Source organism: Formica exsecta, unplaced genomic scaffold (assembly GCF_003651465.1).
Source record: "Formica exsecta isolate Colony F162 unplaced genomic scaffold, ASM365146v1 scaffold1254, whole genome shotgun sequence".
Taxonomy (NCBI): domain Eukaryota; kingdom Metazoa; phylum Arthropoda; class Insecta; order Hymenoptera; family Formicidae; genus Formica; species Formica exsecta.
Window position 1 is genome coordinate 1,025 of NW_021848588.1, and position 6,844 is coordinate 7,868.

Consider the following 6,844-nt stretch of genomic DNA (forward strand, 5'->3'; position numbering starts at 1 on the left):
TTTAATTGAATAATTTTTCTTTTCCTCCTTTTTGTCTTGTTTTTTATTTAAATCAAAACTTTTAGAAGAATGTTTCATTCTTTTAAATCATCAACCCGTTCCGGTAATAAGTCTTAGAAAATTTTGGATAATAATAGATAGTTGTTGCGCCCTTCCGTCGACTCAACCTTCCCCGAGTCTGGACGTAACAATTGTCAGAGTTTTAATTTTCGGAAGAAGTGTCTGTATCTTTAATTTAAGCAAAATGTTACATGTGTATTCTGCGAATGTTCTTAATATGTTAATTGCTTCATTCCAAATTTCAAATATTCCACGAACACAAGTAGATGATAAAGAAATCGAATTACATGATACTATAAAGGTTATTATACAAAATTCAATGGATGACATATCATTTGCAATGCAGACCGATATTACGTTAGAATTTGAAAATTATTGGGACTCAAATTTATCCGAAGCACAATTTGTCGCAGCTGATGAAATACAAGAATTTGAAGAAAATGATGAAGATGAAGGAGAAGATAGTTGTACATTGAAAGAAGGCGAAATTATAAATAATGACTATAAAAAAAAGCTGTTGAATTCGGGAAAAGTGAAAAAAGGGTCGTTACGTTTTATTAACAGTACAACATCGCTTTAGAAAGGTAAAGTCCTTATCGCAGTTGTATCGATGGGAACTCTTCCTACAAAAAGGTGGTACTCATAGAGAAAAATTATTACAAATTTCTAAACATGTTTTGAAAAAATTCGAAGACGTTAACGACCAAAACAGAATTATTCATGATTTAGATTTGCGACGATGGGCGCTAGAAGCAAAAGAAGAAATTAATCTTCCTCATTTTAAAGCAGGACCAACGTGGATATTAAATTTTAAAAGAAAGCACGGCATAGTGTCAAGAAAAATAACAAAATTTATAAATCGTTCATCAAAGACAAATCAAGAACAATTTCAAATTGCATGTCAAGAATTTATAAATTCTGTGAAATCATTTATAGATCTCTTTGAAATACAAAATATATATAATGCAGACAAAAGTGGGTTCAATTTAAAAATACATTCAGGAATAACGTTAACAACACTAGAGTCCTAGATTATCAGAGAGACGCCAACTTGTTCCACTTCCTGGATTGGTCGATTAAAATAGCTGCCATGTTAGCCCACAAATGTCAAACATACAGCCTGACAGAGCTGTCAACCAAATTGTGGTTGTGTTAATATTAAGTTTAAATAAGTGTATATTATAATTTCTTGTAACTCCAAACTCTACGGTAAGTAGAAAGTCTTATATATATTGCGACGACTTTTACTTCCGTCTTGCGGCCGAAACATAGACGCGTCCACCGTTTCGATCTCTCCATCGCGCGGATGTACGTTGCGCCGACGAACAGGAGCTAATTCGTCGAACGGGAAATGCGGAATAGTCGTTGTCAAAAACAAAACGGAGAAAAAGATCCACGCGCCGGGTGGGAACGGGATGTTAGGAGTTCCGCGCGTACCGTGACGAGATCCGAGAGATAATCGCAAAAATCGAACTTGGGCGCCAGATACGATCTTTCACGTATCAATCTGCGAATCGCACGAAATAAGCGTGAAATCGGCGCGAAAGAATTTGTCGGAATTTGCAACGGGCTGACTAGCTCGCCTAACGGTAGAGGGGCAGGGCAAGTGTTGGGCTAACGCGATAAGTTATGCAAGAGACGACAATTACGGAAACGACAAACACAACTGAAAAGCAACTCGTAAATTAAACAAAGAGAATAACAGGTTTATTATAATAGTGGGAGTAGTGTATCTAGGCCGGTTCTAAGCCATGGTCCTCTGAGGGGGGTGAAGGGCGAGGGAAAACCGGCGCGGGGGGTATGACGTCACGCGGGGGGACCGCGGCGAAACCGGTAGGCAAGGGGTCCGCGGAGAGGGGGGAGGGGAATTGCGTCCTAACCGGTAGGCGAGGGGTCCGCGGAGAGGGGGGAGGGGGAACCGCGTCCTAACCGGTAGGCGAGGGGCCCGCGGAGTGGGGGAGAGGGACCGCGGCGAAAACAGTAGGCCAGGGGTCTGCGGAGAGGGGGGAGGGGGAACCGCGTCCTAACCGGTAGGCGAGGGGTCCGCGGAGAGGGGGAGGGGGACCGCGGCGAAATCGGTTGGCGAGGGGTCCGCGGAGAGGGGGGAGGGGGACCACGTCCTAACCTAACCTGAGGGACCCGCTAACCTAACCTAACCTAACCGGCAAGCGAGACGTCCGCGAGTAGGTGTGAGAGAGATAGCGCTAATGATATTCTATGGGCGTGGAAGAAGGATAGCGCGAGGCGTCCATATGAGCTGGGAGAAGGATAGCGCGAGGCGTCCATATGAGCGTGGGAGAAGGATAGCGCGAGGCGTCCATATGAGCGTAAGACAAGGATAGCGTTTGCATGCACGTTGGAGAGAGATGGTGCGAGGCATGCACTTGGGAGAGGGATGGCGCGAAGCATGCACTTGGGAGGAAGAGAGATAGCGCAAAGCATGCACGTGGATGATACGGCGTTCGTAAGGCAGTGCGAGAAGGATAGCGCGAGGCATGCACGCGTGTAGGAGAAAGATAGCATCGGCGTGGGAAAGGGATGACGTTCGCGGGAGAAAAAGAGAGATAATGCGAGGCATGCACGAGTGGGAAAAGGAAAGAAGAAAGTGCAGAAATAATTGACATTTTTTAATATAATAATAATAATATTTATTCAAAATTTATGTGTTTGTTTAAATGTGTGTGTGTGTGTGTGTGTATGTGTAAAAAATAATAAAAATAATAATAATAATAATAATAATAATAATAATAATAATAATATAAAAATATTTGCTGCAGGCTCCTTCTGAAACAGAAAAATACATATCTTGTTAGTATATTAATTTAATTTTTATAAATCTAATATAAATTTTAAAAATAGATACTTACATTATCCTCCTGGGGCCGCAAGCTCTTCCTCCCAATCCTCCTCTTCCTCTTCCCACGCCTCTTCAGGCTCTCAATTCTCCTCTTCTTCATAGGGCTCAAGCCCAAAAAGCGGCCGCAAACAGAAAATGTCCTCATATTGCGTAGGGTGCACGCATGCCCAATCGCGGGCTTCGCGAGTGTTACCCCACAAGCTTGCGTGCGCCCAACGCAAATTTCCTCTCATCCACCGCATGTATCGGCGGTAGATGACGTCAATTTGCACGAACTGAAATATATTATTAATTAATAAATATCACACATAATCTCGCACACAAAAACACTGAACACTACTTACCAGATTAAGGCGAAACATTTTTATACACTGTTCTTTACTCACAGTCAGACACTTTGTGACGGCCATAATGCCCGTGTACTGAAATGTAACATCTATATTTTAATTAAATGGCTGACGCCACAATCTAACAGCACGTACTGAAATGTAATACTCGCATACTAGGATAAGAAAGAGAAAAAGGAAAGAAGGAGGCGCAGAAATAATCGACATTTTTAATATAATAATGCACAAAAAAATGCAACATAATATAAAATTTTCAAGCGCCAATGTGTGGCTGCTTCGCGATGACATCATCCTCAGATATCAGAATTCTAACGCGCGTGTCAAAACATGACAAAATCGTGAAATATAAGGATAATTACAGTGCCGAACGAAATCTGCGCGAGCAATCTGCTAGGGTAAATTCGATAGAGGAGTACGTTGCGTGGGAGCAACGATGCGACGAATATATCGAATCGTTGGAAGAGCAAAGTCGAATCAAACGTCCACGATTATCGATCGGGATACGACAATCGCTGATTGCCCGAATCGCACGATTCGAGGGATTGAAGAACTCGTTACGCAGGCGTTTTGTACACGCGGGTGCAGAATGCAGTACGCGGCAACACGGATTGATTAGGCGAGAGATCGATACGGCGTTCGAAAGCCGCATATTGACTGGTACGGTTATAAATCATAATTATATCGAGCCTCGTCAATTTTTCGAGGATGCCAAAGACATTGTGCTCGAACACGTGCAAAATGTGATGAAAAAACACTTTAACGTGAAAATTAATACATTGTTCAATGGTGAATTTGTGACGGGTGATAAACGCGCAAATAAAAGTATCAATACGAGAAACTATGAACTCTTTCGCACAACCGATTTACGCGAATGGTACGAGCGGCGCGTTGTCGAGCCCACTCTAGCATCGCTCGAAGAATTTCAGGAACGCGATAGCGAGTGGGCATTGTCGCGAATACTCGATTTAAATGTAAATATAAATAAATATAATCTTTTGCGCGCGGGATGTCATATAAAATTATCGCGGGCGATAATAATGAAGAGAGCGGTGATCAACGTGCAATCTAATGACAATGCGTGTTTCGCGTGGTCTGTGTTCTCCGCTCTACATCCAGCTGAAAGTTATGTTTATCGAGTATCTTCGTATCCTCATTATACGACAGTGCTGAATCTCCAGGACATTAAGTTTCCAGTGAGTGTGAATCAAATTAAAAAATTCGAACTTGCCAACGATATCTCAATCAATGTATATAGTATCAAGGAAAAGAACATTATCCCGATACGTCTGAGTGAGCTGAAAAGAGACAAACACGTCAACCTGTTGTACATTGAAGACAACAACGTTGGACATTTCGCACCACATATTGTTCTTTAACATTCGGTTGAATCGTTCTACGACCGAGGCTTTCATGATAGAGTACGTCGAATAATGATTAATGCTGTGTTTCTTCACGAGTTTCTGTACATTTGCGTTGTAAAATTCTTTTCCTCTGACGATTTGAAAATTTTTCGGGCATCTTCCATCGTCTTGAATTATCTTTGCGTGGAGCATGCAATTCTTCCACGAGCAGCTGTTTTCAGAGGTTTTTTGTGACATACTTGATCGAGGCATAATTTGCAATAATAAGATAATTCCTCCACGTATATTCTTTATATATCTTTCTTTACGCGTCGTATCTTGCGCGACTTTGCGTCAAAGCCGGAAGCTGTCTGACACAGAGTGTTATCGCGCACGTAATTTCTTAGTAATCCATTCCATTGATAGTATGAGTTGTCCGGTGTTCCCAACGATAATCCAAATTTATTAATCGACATTTCCTATCCCTTGTTACTTAACACTGGATTACGCATATCATTGCATATCTATGCGCATTTGTCGCCAGTAATATATTTTTGTATTTAAATTTATCATCGTCATTGTATACGTCACCGTCGGGTATTCTTTTGAATGCAAAATCGTTAAATCCTTTTCGATATCGCCTATTAGTCTGTAAACTGTCTTTATCAATCACTACAAATACTTGTGTTGCCAACATTTCTGACAGAATGCGCAAAAATTGTCGTAAGACATGTCAGTATTTACATGATCGTTGTATACATGTTTCAAGTTTGTACCATCTTGTTTAAATAAAATCAGTAAATTTGCATTGTCCCGTATAAGATGCTTGGGTATCTTGGCATACGTTTGACAAAAATAGAAATAGTCGACGCTCGAGTGTCGACCCATTGCAAAGTACTCTCTTATCGTATCTTGCTTATCGCATACCACGTCGTCAAAGATAAAAATGGAATTCAGAAGCGCCTCACTCGGTGGAATAACGTTACTATTATTGGAGAATGTAAAATAACCAATTTCATATCGATAATAGCAAATTTTCCAAGTATCGATATTTCGGTTGTTGAAGTGATTTCGAGTATACGTACACATTCTCGAAATGTACAACATGTGGACTTTCTATCAAACTTATCAACACGTTAGTCTTACCGCAATTCGAAGGACCGCAGATGATACCGCGTATAGTAATCGGCTGCATGTTTCCATGCTTGCGTATTTCTTTCTCGGACATTACTCGTGTTTTATCGTCAAAATTTATCACTTTGATTATCGTCGCTTGTCGCACAAAAATTATAAAAGGTGGTGGTTTGTTAAATCGTGCGATAAACGCACTTCCTATCGAATTATATATTCCAGGCTATCAGTTTTGCGGACCGGGAATTTATTTAGAAACGCGATTGGCTAGAGGCGATCGAGGTATCAATCCATTGGATGCCGCGTGTCGCGAGCACGACATAGCTTATTCTGGAAGCAACGATCTCGGTCAACGACACGCTGCGGATAATATACTCGCCACGAAAGCGCGAACACGTATTACCGCGAGAGATTCGACTATTGGCGAAAGAGCAGCCGCTACAGCTGTCTGGGCAGCTATGAAATCAAAGACAAAATTCGGCATGGGGATGAAAACAAAAAAATCATCGATGAAGAAAAAGACTGCGAAAAAACGAATACTTCCTATAGCGAAGCACGGTGGTATCTTACCCATTTTACCATTATTGGGAGTTCTCGGTTCGTTGGCTGGCGGAGCAGCGGGAATCGCGAAGGCGGTGAACAATAGCAAGGCGGCGCAACGTCAGCTCAAAGAAATGCAACGTCATAATCGCGCCATGGACGGTCACGGTCGTTATCTCGCTCCATACAAGCGCGGACGAGGGTTCTCAACAGCGGCCAAGAAAAAAAAAGAACGTCTAAATAAAAATGCCTGCCGGTGTAACGACCAATATACAATTGGAACAACTTGCAAGACGTATGCGTATACAATTTTTTAGAGGCGTTTTCATGCGCAATAATTTACCGATAAACGGTATACGGCGAAATGAGGGCGGTATCGTCAATTTGGATAACGTCGATGGTTCCGGTACTCATTGGGTTGCGTATACAAAGAGGGGAGATCGTGTAGTATATTTCGATAGTTTTGGAAATCTTCGACCGCCCAAGGAATTAGTGCGATATTTTGGACAGAATGTAACAAATATAGAATACAATCACACGGCCTATCAAAATTATAATCAAAGTATTTG